This window comes from Microtus oregoni, unplaced genomic scaffold, assembly GCF_018167655.1.
Source record: "Microtus oregoni isolate MIOR12 unplaced genomic scaffold, Mior012 000002F_ref0000024, whole genome shotgun sequence".
Classification (NCBI taxonomy): Eukaryota; Metazoa; Chordata; class Mammalia; order Rodentia; family Cricetidae; genus Microtus; species Microtus oregoni.
Window position 1 is genome coordinate 24,813,333 of NW_024543061.1, and position 13,886 is coordinate 24,827,218.

Below are 13,886 nucleotides of genomic sequence, written 5' to 3' on the forward strand. Positions count from 1 at the left end.
TATTCCACTTCTGCTCGGGCCAAGAACACATGTCGCCTTTGTTGTCTAATCAGTACGCAGCCTTTGTAATGGTCAGCAATTCTGAGGGTCTAAAAGGACACATGGGGGTGTCAAATGTCTAAAAGATAGAAAAAGTTCAACTTTTTAATCATAAACATCTGAAAAATCCAGTATGTAGAAAATTAACCCAGGTTGGCACAGGCAAACCAGCAACTTCCCTAGAGATGTGGAATCTGTCCGAAATTAGGCTAGCCCACATTACCAGAAACACTCAGAGGAAGCCGAGCCTGAAGCTACCCTCAGCACAAAGTCCCCTGCACTCTCTCTTCTATGCTTGGAAATTCCAACTCCCCCAAAGGGGTTCTGGAGTTCCCAGTTTCTTCCCACACTACACTTGTCTCCACACCCGAATCACTATCACCTCAGAAGGATTTCTCGTCTGTCCAGAGGCAGAGAAGCCTGCTCAGTCAGCTTCATCCAGACAGCTTTATGTCCTGATCTTAGCTCTGAGTCCTGGGTTTTCCTTGGAGTTTGATGGAAGCCTCCAATCCCAGGACTGGACTGAGACAGCAGACATGGAAGCTGGTTCCTATCCCAGTGTTAGGAATGTCCTTACCCTGCTGAACTGTGCTAGGAAACCCCAGTTTTTCTGTACGTGGTGTCAAAAAAAAAAAAAAAACCAAAAAACAAAACAAAACAAAACAAAAAAAAAAAAACCCAGAATCACTTAGGTCTATTTGTTACCAATGGATAAGTCAATAAAGAAATTTGGTTGGTTATGACAGAAACATGTCAAGGTTGTGTGCCCTAAAGCAAGAAATACCAAAAATCCTGCCAGAGCAACCCTTGCACAAAGGCCGCCACAGCCTTGTACGTGTACAGTACTCAGCCTTTGTGTATACCTCTGCCTGACCACCTGCCAGGTGACAGTCCCTTTGCCAGACCACCTGCCCGGTGACAGTCCCTCTATCTGACCACCTGCCCGGTGACAGTCCCTCTGTCTGACCACCTGCCCAGTGACAGTCCCTCTATCTGACCACCTGCCCAGTGACAATCCCTCTGTCTGACCACCTGCCCAGTGACAGTCCTTCTGCCTGGTGACAATCCCTCTGCCTGACCACCTGCCAAGTGACAGTCCCTCTGCCTGACCATCTGCCTGGTGACAGTCCTTCTGCCCGGTGACAGGTGGCTTGGGTGCCAGGGGACAGTCAAGCTGGTATTAGAGTGCAGTCACCTGTTAGCAGGTAAGCCAGCTGCTGGCACCATTTGGCTAGGGGGAGAATTTCATGGGTCTGTGACTCCTCCCTTTCTTAAGCTCAAACAAAATGGTGGTTGTTGCCCCTAACCTAAGAAAGATGGTGATCAGGTCACATGGCACAAAGCATGGAGAAACCGCAGGAATTGTGGCCACTAACAAAGACGCTGGTGGTCATGTGATACTATGCACAGAGAAACCACAGGGATTTTAAACAGAAATAACAAGAGAGACATATAAGACACATAGATATATTTAAAACATAATCACCTTTCTGTGGCCAGACTGTAATGATCTGTCCTGTCCCTTTAGGAGACAAGCCACGCCCACTCTCTCCCCCCTTCCACCCAGGCAAGCTGATCTTCAGCTTCCAGGCTGAGTCTCTCCCTTTTCTGTCTCTCTTCCAGAGAGGTAGCTGCTGCTTTGGCTCCTTTCCTTCCCCCTTCTCTGTTTCCCCCTCTGCTCCTCTCACTGCTCTTCTCCCCTTCTCTTTTTTCCCCTCCATAACACACAACCCACTAAATAAATATCCAATCTCACTCTGCATGGTGTGCCTATCTGTCTGTCTTCTGCCACTGCATGGCTCCCTGCCTGGGACCAGCCGCCTTTGAAGCCCTGCAGCATGGTCTCATGTTGTGCCCATTCGTCTGTCTATCCTCATGGAACTGGCTACCCCATCATGGTCTCTTACCCACCACGTGGCTCCCTGCCTGGGACTGGCTGCTCTCAGGACCTGCTGGCCACTGCAGCCCCTCGGAGACCTGCAGCATTTTTACTCAAACCATAGCAATTTTGCCATTACTTGGCCAGGCTCTCCACATTCCCTCCAGCCTGCAGGTGGGTCAGCTGAGGACTCGTGGAACCCTGGGCTTGAGAACCAGGTTTCTTTACAACAGTTCTCCATTCTGTCTGCCTGAGTGTGACTTCTACACACACCACTGGCTTCAATTGGTGAGTTTCCCCATTCTGGTCAGCTTAACTGCTTCTCCAAACCCAAGGAATTGACCATTGATCTCTCGACAACCTTCTGGTGTTCCTAGAAATGGGGGGACATCCCCCAACCATGGTCTTTATGGCTACAGTTGAGCCCTTCACTGAAATTCATTTCTAGATTGCTTCCCTTAGTTAAAATCATGTTTGGAAGACCTGGGATCAGTCTTCCAAGGTCTCTCATATTTTTTTCTCCTTTTCTTTCCTTCTCTTTTCTTTTCTTTTCTTTTCTTTTCTTTTCTTTCGAATCCCTCATCAGTGGTCCCCACCATGGCCCCTGTGGCTTCTGAGTCACCCTGACTGGAGTCAGTCAGGCTTTAACATCCCACCTGTAGGCAGAGATCACTCTCCTACAGGCCCTGCGGTGTTCACTGCCAATTTAAACCCCACCTATAGAGGGCAGATGTTCCCTTATAGGCCTTGTGGTGCCACCATTTTCGTTGGTTTTCATGGTTTCAGCTATGGGTAGCAAGCCATCCCTGTCCGTCAATCCAGCCTCCCCCTTCTAGAGGCCCTAAAACCCCAGGCCTTAATGCCTTCCTTCTTCAGCTCCTGCCTTCATTCCGCCAGTGTCTCTCCGGTTCCACATTTATGGGAGCGTTCTGACTACTATCAGTGCTCAGGCAAATGGAAGGAGTTTACTCAAACTGTCCCCGCCAACACTAGTGCTGCTGACAAGATTGGTTGGCTCCACGAGGTAGCGTTTTCAATTCCAGCCTTTTGCTCCCTGCTGCGGCTTGTGGCATGGTGGCTCAGCAACAGGGCGGATCACACCACTAGGTCTCTCTTATTATTAAACTTAAAATCCCTGCAGCTGAAAAACTGTGTCATTTCCATACAACATGTGACCGCTGCCATTTTGACTGAGGTCAGGTGACCTTACCATCATCTTAACTGAGAGCCAGGTCAGGTGACCAAGTTCCACCATCTTTACTGAGGTATTCCCTGTCTGGTCTCCCAGTGTTGACTCTGTTGCATGTGTGTTTTGTGCAGTGGCATGCCTTTGGTGGGGCCCACCAAAAGCATCCACTGCACCCAATTCCTGTTCACTCTGTGTGTGTGTTCACACATGTAACTTAAATGAACCTATGTCTACTGTTAAGTGTTATAATTGCCTGTTCATTGCATCTCATTTCAGACTACAAGAGCAATAAGTCTCATGTTTTAAACTGGTATGTACTTTTAAGTCTCTTACAAAAATACTTTATATTTAATACCACCCTCATAAAAATATATTAAGATGTTCTCTACTATTGTCAGTTCTGCTGATAACCTTCTATTGCAAGCAGTTTTTTCTTCTTTCTGTCTTTGTATGAGTATAAATCTTACCTGTTAAGAGCCAGTACAGTCACGCTCAGACCCAGCTCCCCAGGCAGATTCTATACTGTAGTTACGCCTGATAAACAGACCTCAACCACTCAGAGATCTGAGGAATATGGCATTTCAATATTTAATTATTAAAAAAAAACCTTTTCTTAACAAAAAGAGACAGGTTGGCTCCTAGCAGCAGCATTCGACTTCCTCCAAAGAAGACAGAAGACAAATAGGCACAGAACAACATCCATCTGCAATTTGCTTCAACTGCCAAGCACTGACCAATGAGAAAACCTGCCTTTCATCCAAACTGAAGATCACTGGGCAGTGGAAAAAAATCACTGGAATCAACAGCCTCGCTGCTCAGGTCAAGGTAGGCTTGTCTTCCTACAGATTTCTTAGCCCACAGGATCTTCTGGAGCCTGGCAGGCCTTGCACTAAACAACAAAAGACAAATACAACCTTCAGCAATCACGGAGGACCCTGAGGAGTAGCTCTAGGTGCCAACCAAGTAAGTTCTCTGTTGTTTTTAATCAATAACTCAAGTAAAATTTCATCCTTCTCAAAGATCTCTGATGCAGTTTGACAGCTGAGAAGTATTGCCAGTTTAAAAGAACAACCTCACCAAACAAATTTCTGTAAAATACAAATACAAGACCTAAAAGTTATAAAGGTGTGAGGACAAATACAAGTTATCAAATTTCTCTCTCACACTGCCTCCCATAGTCTTAAAAATACTTTTCATTGTGCAAAAATATCTGTCACAGTCATTCTGACATAAATATGCTACTGTTTATACAATGTATATGTCTAAAACTTCTGTTTTCACAAACCCAAAGAATTCTTGTTAGTTCCAGAGAGCCAAATCGAAGGATACACCTTAAACAAGTCAGATACACCCCTCTCAATTCCCTGGTCCTAAACGTTTCTTTTCAGCTTCCAGTCTCAGTCCCTCATCTTTCAGAGAAACAGGTACCCTCTGTGTGCAGTACACATGGGTCTCCTTGCTCTTTGCTGTGTTGCTGAGCACCACAGTTGCCTCAATAGCCCTATGCCCTCCTCCTGTCTCGCATAACCCAACCATACAAACCAATTTCCCTGTCCATCCTAACCAGGCAACTAACCACAGCAAGTATGTGTTACCTTGAACTCTGTATCAGTTGAATTCTCAATTATGGACTCTTCAAGACAACTCTATGTCAGGAAGTTTCTGGATTCACCAAACCTCTCTTTCTCTGCTTGCACCAGCTCTCCTCATGTAGCAAGGCCAGATCTAGGGGGTCACAGAACAAGACATAAGGAAGATTCCTTAGCCAATCCTATGTACTTTGAAATGTATAGACAATAGTGATGAACCAGCTCTTCTCTTCCATAATATATATGGCGTCTGGATGCTGGAAGCCAGACGGCACATACAAAGAGTGCCAACAGGACAAGCAAAATTGTCACTGTGAGATGAGTAGGAGTCCTGGGCAGGTGCCATATGAAGCGCAAGGCCCTCGGTGATAGAGCTCCACTGAGCCTAATATTCTCCTGTACGACTTCTGTGGAAACATGAAACCAACATCCTTCCACAAGAAATCACACCCGGAGTCTATCTTGATATGTTGACCAAGGTTATTTATGGGAGCACCTGTATGGATGGAGGCATCACCCCAGCTCCTGGCATTTATACACCCAAAGTGTCTGGATGTTTGGTTGAAAGCTTCACCTCAGCCCATGGCATCCATACACCCAAAGAGTCTGGGATGATTGGTTGGAAGTGTCACCCCAGGCCCTAGCACCCCTATACTCAAAGAGTCTGGGCCATTTGGGTGGAAAGTTCTATTCCAAGCCCCCTCCCCTGGGAGTTGCCTCAGTCTAGACTCCACCTCTGAAAAAGTCCATCAAATGGTGACCCCCTTCCCAGAGAGGCTCAAGACCACTCCCACAGGGTATTTAAACAACTTCCCCAGAGAACAAACATGTGGTTTCCCCTTCTTCCTTCCCCATCTACTCTCTGAGGGTCTGGAAGGCCACCCGGGAGCACTAGCATCCATTTTCTAGTTTGGTTTGATTTGGTGTGATTTGGATTATTGCATCAGTGGAGAGATTTATTGGGCAACAAAAACTTTTCATTTGGAGGTCCCACCAAAGGCGCTGTTTTTTTCTCACAGGCCCAGGGCTCCATGTTGGGAAAACACTCTTCTCATCCACATCTGCTCTTCACCAGGCTAAGATTGGCTTTGTCTGGGTAAGTTCACAGTCCCAAGACACTGCCTTAGGGCCCAGGGCCTCATATGTTTTTTGGGCTGCCTGTTGAAGTCACGGGTTGTGCCAGGTGCCTGACCTGACCAGACAAGGACCAGCCTTGTCCCTGTGGGGTTCCTTCATCAGAAGACATCCTTTCAAGGTATTCCCATGCCTATTTGCTTTTGACTCAAATGTCTATCACAACAGATGCATTGTGCTAGGCTTTGAGTCCGAAGTCTTGGCATAGACTTGCTAGATGGGCACCTGCAATTTGAAGCCAGATTCTTAATTGTCCTTGGGCTGTTTTTTTTTTTTTTTCAAAAAATATTCTTATAAATTGGGGCTATCTGACACTGTATATCCCTTAACGACTAGAAGTTTTTGCCGATGTAAAACAAACAAGCCCCCATAGATGCTGTGCTCCTGCTCCCACACCCTCTCTCCAGCCTTCCTCCCTCACCTCTCTAGCTGTTTGCTGTTTGTCTGCATTGCTGGCATTAATCTGGTCATGCTGGGCTTCTATCTACAACGAATCCATTTCCTCCAGTCCTTCCACTCTAACACCGCATAGGCGTTCCATCCTTATGCTTCCATTCTCCCTTACAGCATCTGCTAGTCTGGTCCTTAATGGGACCACCTGTGTGCTTCCCTGGCCTCTGTAGCCTACACCAGTGTTGCGGGAGCTCCTTCCGCTCCTTCAGCCAATAGCCGCTGAGATACCAGCCCATTGGGGTGTGGTCTCTCTCCCTTTAAAAAAGCGGCCACTTCCCTCTGCTCTCTCTCTGGCTTCTGACTCTGCTTCCAGAGACACAGAAGAACAGGATGGGCAGTAGTAGATTATAAAAATGGGATAATGTAAGATATAAGAACTAGTTAAAAACAAACTAAAAACTAAGACCAAACTTTCATAACTAATAATGTCATTGTTTGGGAGCTGGATGGCAGGACAGAGAAAGACTCATTTGCTGCGGCAGAATCTTTCTGTACACTGTGTAAATTATGCTGTGATTTGTTTAATAAAAAGCCTGACTGGCCGATGTCTGGACAAGACAAAGTGAGATGGGAAAATCAAACCAAGGACAGTGAAAAGAAGGGCAGAGTCAGAGTAGTCACCAGCAGTACACAAAGAGGAAGCTGGAGGTGCAAGATGAAAGAGACGTAAACCCACACGGCAGAATGTAGATTAATATAAATGGGTTAATCTAAGTTGTAAGAGCTAGTTAGCAATAATCCTGAGCTGTAAGTTGAGCATTTATAATTAATAATAAGTCTCTGAGTGGTTATTTGGGAAACAGCTGGTAGAACAGAACTGGTTGTGGTCCAAACAAAAAACTCTGCCTACAAATGGCACTCGTATGTCCAGCACTACATTCATATAAGACCCGAGAAAACTTTGAAAAGATTTTAACCACACAAAACTGGAGTAAAACATAGTTTCCTAATCATGCAGGGTCCAGTACAGAGACACCTCTCCTGACTGCTGCCTGTAGGCTTGAACTGCTAGCATAGCATGACCAAAGAGAATCCTGCCAGCACACCATGAACTAAACCGCATGGTGTGTTTAAAACGTTTTGCTCGTGTGGACAGAAAAGATGACAGATTTGCAGGAAAAACAGATCCAGGACCAGAAAACAACATCCTTCTCACCCACTCCCACCGTCCCCCACCATGTTGGTGACCAAAGGAGCTATAGGTACCACATGCAACGACTGGAGGAAGAGATGGGTACACAGCAGTATAAGAATACACTCAACAACATAAAGAGCAAAATGGCAGCACAGAAACTATTGATTCTACAACAGCAAGACCTGAACCTCCCATCACAGAATAATCAGAAGAAAACAACCATTAAAACAACTTTATGAGATTACAGATGCCTTTAAAAAGGAAATGTAAAATTCCCTTAAAGAAATAGAGGAAAAATACAAACATAAAATCAGAAGAAATCAATAAATCTCTTTATGAAAGCCAAGAAAACAAAGACAAAAAATAAGACTTGAGAGCTGAAATAGTGGCAATAAAGAAAACACAAATTGAGGGAATTCTGGAAATGAAAAATTTGGTAAACAAATAGGAACTACAGATGAAAACATAATCAATGCAATACAAGAGATAGAAAAGAGAATCTCAGGCACTGAACATACACTGGGAGAAATAGATTCATCAGCCAAAGGTAATGTTAAATCCAACAAATTCTTAACAGAAAAGAGCCAGGAAATCTGGGACACCATAAAAAAAAGACTAAGAATAATAGGGGTAGAAAAAGGAAAAAAAAATCCAGTTCAGAGGCACAAAAAATATACTCAACAAAATCATAGAAGAAAACTTTCCCAACCTAAAGAAGGATATGCCTATGAAGGTATAAGAAGCTTACAGAACACTAAATAGACTGGACTGTAGCATGACTAATAAAAATCCAGAGGCAGATACTGAGGTTCAGAAAAGCAAAGCAGTTAAGCTATTAGCGAGTTGTTACCTCTTCCAAGGTTCAGACAAACAAAAGGTCAATCCTGTCCTCAACATGACTGCAGACTGCAATGTTCTCCACCAAACCTCAGTTTGGAAGTGTCTCCTTCTGCCTTATATTCCTCTGTATACTCAGCAATATCAGTCCTGTCTCCTCCTCTGTAGTGCTGGGATTAAAGATGTGTGATCACAAGTGCTGGGATCACCTTTGTGTGAGCTCTGCTTCTCTTTTAGACAGATTCAATTTTGTGTAGCCTATGATGGCCTTGAATCCTGGGATCAAAGGTATGTGCCACTAGTCCCTGGCTTCTAGTGGCTTAGCTCTGCACTCTGATCTTCAGACAAGCTTTATTTATTAAAACACAAATAAAATATCACTATACTGGACCAAAATGTCTCCTCTCCATATAGTAATCAAAACACTAAACATGCAGAATAAAGAAAGAATATTAAGAGTTACAAAAGCAAAGGGCCAAGTAACATATAAAGGCAGACCTATCAGAATTACACCCAACTTCTCAGTGGAAACTCTGAAAACCAGAAGATCCTAGACAGACATTCTGCTGACATTAAGAGACCATGGATAGCAACCCAGACTACTATACTCAGCAAAGCTCTCAATCACCATAGATGGAGAAAACAAGATATTCCATGACAAGCCAGGTTTAAACAAAACCTATCTACAAATCCAGCCCTGCAGAAAACACTAAAAGGAAAATTCCTACCCAAGGAAGTTACTTGTACCCACGAAAACAAAGTCAATAGATAACCTCACTCCAGCAAACCCCAAAGAAGGGAAACACACAAACACTACCACCACCACCACCAATAAAACAAAAAATAACAGAAATTGACAATCACTGGTCATTGATATTGTTTAATATCAATGGACTCAATTTGCCTCTAAAAAGACATAGGCTGACAAAAAGGGTTTTTAAATAGGACTCATCCTTCTGCTGCATATAAGAAACACATCTCAACTTCAAAGACAGACATTACATCAGAGTAAAGGGTTGGAAAAAGAATTTCCAATCAAATGGATCTAAGAGACACGCGGGTGCAACAATCCTAAATTCTAACAAAATAGATATCAAACTAAAGTTTATCAAAAGAGATGGAGATTCATATTCATCACAGAAAAAAAATCCGTCAAGATGAAGTCTCAATTCTGAACATCTGTGCCCCAAACACAAGGGCACTCACATTTATAAAAGAAACATTACTAAAGCTTAAATTACACATCAAATCCTACACACTAAGAGTGGGAGACGTCAACACCCCCACTGTCACCAAGGGACAGGTCAGCCAGAAAGAAACTTAATAGAGAAATAAGGGAACTAACAGACATCTATAGAACATTCCACTCAAACACAAAAGAATATACCTTTTTCTCAGTACCTCATGGAACCTCTTCTAATATTGATCACATACTTGGTAACAAAGCAAACCTCAACAGATACAAAAAGATTAGAATAACCACCTGTATCTTACCAAATCACCATGGCTTAAAGATAGAATTCAATGACAATACTATTGCAGAAAGCCTACAAATTCATGAGAATTGAAGGAGTTCAACTGAATCATCACTGGGTCAAGGAAGAAATAAAGAAAGAAATAAAAGACTTCATAGAATCCAATGAAAATGAAAGCACAACATACCCAAAATTATGGCATACCATGAAAGCAGTGCTAAGAGGAAAGTTCATAGCACTAAATGCCCACATAAAGACCTTGGAGGAAGTTCACACTAGTGACTTAACAGCAGCCCTGAAAGCTCTGGAACAAAAAGAAGTAAACTCACCCAGGAGGAGTAGACCCCAGGAAATAATCAAATTGAGGACTGAAATCAATACAATAGAAACAAGGAGAACAATACAAAGAATCAAAGAAACAAAAAGTTGGTTCTTGGGAAAATAAAAAATAGAATAACCCTTATCCAAACTAACCAAAAGTCAGAGAGAGAATATCCAAATTAATAAACTTAGAAATGAAAAGGGGGACATAATAACAGACACGAAGAAAATCCAGAGAATCATCAGGTCATATTTCAAAAACCTGTACTTTCAAAAAATTGGAAAATGTAAAAGAAATGGACAATTTTCTGGATAGGTACCACATACCAAAATTAAATCAAGACCAGATAAACAATTTAAATAGATCTATAACCTGCACAGAAATAGCAGTCATCAAAAGTCTCCCAACCAAAAAAGCCCAGAGTCAGATGGTTTCAGCGCAGAATTCTACCAGAGTTTCTAAGGACCTTTGATCCATCTCAATTTCCATCTTCGTTGCCAAGAAAGGTTATGTAAGAATGCTATGTAGTCCTCCTCCTCAATTTCCAGCAGCCATTGGAAAGCAGGCAGTGTGTGCCGTAACACACACACACACACACACACACACACACACACACCATTGCAAAGCTCTGTGAGTCCCCACTGCCTAGATTTGTGTTTGGAGATGCAGCCTCTGCTTGTCATTCTAACACCACAAAAGAGAGGAAGGGCCCTCCTAGTGCAGACCTTCCCACAGCTTAAGGCTACAGACAAATGCTAGTTTCATCCGTGGGGGAAGCCATGAGCCAGGGACTAGCTGGGGCATCTCTTCAATGGGGACATTTTTACACAGAAATTTGTCTCTCTGAATGGCTGGGGCCTGGGAAACTCATTCAGAATGGCAACTGTATCAACACAGTGACTGAGGAAAAGGTGGGGAGGTCAATGAAGACCACCAGCAGCGTTTAACAGGGAACAGGTGCATCCTGGGTAGGCAGAGCCCAGCAATGAAGTCTCTGAGTCAGCAGATGTGTACTCTTGTTTGTGACTTGTGAGCTTAGGAGGATCAGAACTCCTGGATCAACATCGGAACCAGGAAGGGCCTCAGAGAGGGTTGGTAGACTGGGAGAGAGCTGCTGTTCTAGGGGATGAAAGGCAGGCTTTCTGCCATGAGATGACCCGGACCATCTCCGATCCTGATTCCCATCCAGGTTCATTTTGTGGGGATCCTGATGCTGACTAGATCTGAATGTTCCTCGTCACAGCTGAGCTGCTTGACCTGTGGTTTATGATTATCATATACCCAGCTTCCAGCCAATGCGGTTTCTACCAAGTCTATTACCACAATAGGGTAGGTCATAGATCAGCTTGAATCTCCGTCACAAGCACGGCGCTAAGGCTGATCTAGACTCTCAGCTCTGAGCAACCAGGTGAATGGGGCTTTGGGGCAAGGTTAGAGGGTCTCTGAATTTGTCTCAAGTAACAAGACCTTTTTGGGACCTCCAGGTCAGGTTTTCTCAAAAGTCTAAATGTTCAGAGTTAAGAGGCAGTGACTTTGTTGAAACTTGTTCTTGCAAACCCTGGATATGCAATGGACAGACTCTAGAGAAAGAGATCAAATGGTTTGGGCATGAAGACTGGCTGCCACAGGGGTCTTAATGCTCCAAGAAATTTAGAGATCCAGTAATGGGGCCAGGAGGATAAAGGAAAAGGGAACCACCATGGCTTCATGTTAGCCTCTGTATCAGGTTCTCCCAGGCCCCTAGAAGGCGAGTCTTCTTTATCCTGTTCTGCAACTGAAGAAACAGGTCCAGAGAGATTAAGTGCCGTGCCCAGTGTCCCACATAAAGACAGGGAGAGAAATTAACATTCCAGCTAGTGTGTCTGCCTTATGCTTTCTTCCATGATGGTTTCCTCTTAGATGATAGCACACACCCTAGAGCAGGGTCTCTGTGGTTACTATAATGCAGGGTCTCTATGTTTACTGGAAAGCTGGAAACTTGGTCAGGGGACTTACATGTTTCTTCTCTCTCCTGCAGGGAAACCCACAGGCAGAGATAGTGTGTCTTTTGGCCTTTGAGATTTGAGACCCAGAAGTCTCCCATGGCTCCTTATCATATCCGCCAGTACCAGGACAGTGACCACAGGAGTGTGGTGGACTTGTTCTCCTGAGGCATGGAGGAGCACATCCCCACCACCTTCCGCCACATGCTGGCGCTGTCCCGGACCCTCTGCTCTTACTTGGGTCCCTCTTGTCCTATTCTTGGCCTCAGGCTCCTGGTTTCTGGTTCTTCTGTCCAGTCTTACTCTCTTTGTTTCTCTGTGGCTCCTTGCAAAATATACTTGGGAAAAGTATAAAGCAATGTGTTTGGTTGCAGACATGGCTGACATTACCACAACCTACCTGAGTTCCCGTGACTCCTGCTTCTGGGTAGTTGAGTCTAGGGGTCAGATGGTGGGCATGTTGGCTCCCGCCAGCGGAGGACCCCCTCCTGCAGAAGAAGCAACTAAGGCTACGTCACCTTTCTGTGTCCTTGGAGCACCGAAGAGAGGGGATAAGGAAAGCCATGGTCAGGACAGTCCTCCAGTTTGCACGGGCTTGGGGCTTCAGTGAAGTCGTCCTTGCCACCAGCGCGTTTCAGTATGTGGCCCTGGCTCTCTACCAGGGTATGGGCTTCCAGAAGACTGGAGAGTCCTTCTCCTTCATCTCCAGACTCAAGAAATCTCCAGTGATACACTTAAAGTATTACCTCACTTCTGCTCAGGAAGGGGACCGGTATGTGTCACAGGATCTGATTGCTTTTGTAGTAGGAACAAGCAAACCCAGCTACTCCAGGTGCAAAAGCACTAACCCTCATGTTCAAGCACAGCTGAGTCAATGTGTTTGTGAGTGAGGTGGGCAATGGCCACTCTTTGCTATACATGTTTTCCGTGGTATCCTTTACCTAACATTACAGTAATGTATAAAAAGCAACACTAAGCAATACAATTTTATTTAGCTTGCAAATCTTTGGATCATCTACTGATCCTGACAGGACAGCTTTCGGGGTCTTGGGATTCTTGGGTTGGCTGAAGTGTTACCCTGTTCTAGCAGGCCAGTTTAGGCAGGGTTCCAGGTGTTTACATGGTAACCAAAGCAAAAGCATAAAGAAGTGAGGCCGTTTCCAAACTCTGACGTGTCAGATGCAGAAACATCCAAGACTTAGGTGGAAACTCTCCCACCAACTGCAGTCACAGAGCCAAGGGGCAGGATATGGCCCTGGGAGCAGCGAGAACACGTGCTCAGCCACCTCTGCACAGGTGAGCAGAGTGGGTGGGGCCGGAGCACAGGGTGTTTTTAAAATTGTTCCCAGTCTTTGGCAGCTGACTGGCCTTGGATCTTGTGAAGCAGCTTTCTGTCTTCAGTTAGCCTGGCCACGCAGTGTTCCTGTAGCCAAAGAAGAGCTACAGGCTCAGTAAGACTTGTAGATGTCACCCTTGGGACCCAGCCTGATCCTAGTATCTGCCCACATCGCCCCTGGAGTCCTGGTTTCCCTACATGCCTCTGGCCTGACCATGTGCTCCTGTAAGCCTTGATGTTTTGGGATTGTGACAATGTTTGAATGTCACAAATATCAAATGTTACCAACTTGTGTCTTTTAAAATGGTTAACTCCAGGCATGTGCATGCCTTTAATCCCAGCACTCAGAAGACAGAGGCAAGGCTGGAGGCTCTCTACGAGTTCAAGGCCAGCCTCACCTACAAAGCAAATTCCAGGGCAGTCATAAGTACATAATGATACACTATCTTAATAATAATTTTAAAGATAAAATGGTTAAGTTTAAAATTTTTGAATGTCTTCTCTCAATAATTTGAA

The 13,886-nt window shown here is 44.5% G+C and overlaps 1 pseudogene; it reads left to right on the forward strand.

Annotated features, from left to right (window-relative positions):
* The first annotated feature begins 12,115 nt into the window (after window positions 1–12,115).
* Window positions 12,116–12,924, forward strand: LOC121435944 (annotated as a pseudogene).
* Window positions 12,925–13,886: the final 962 nt, after the last annotated feature.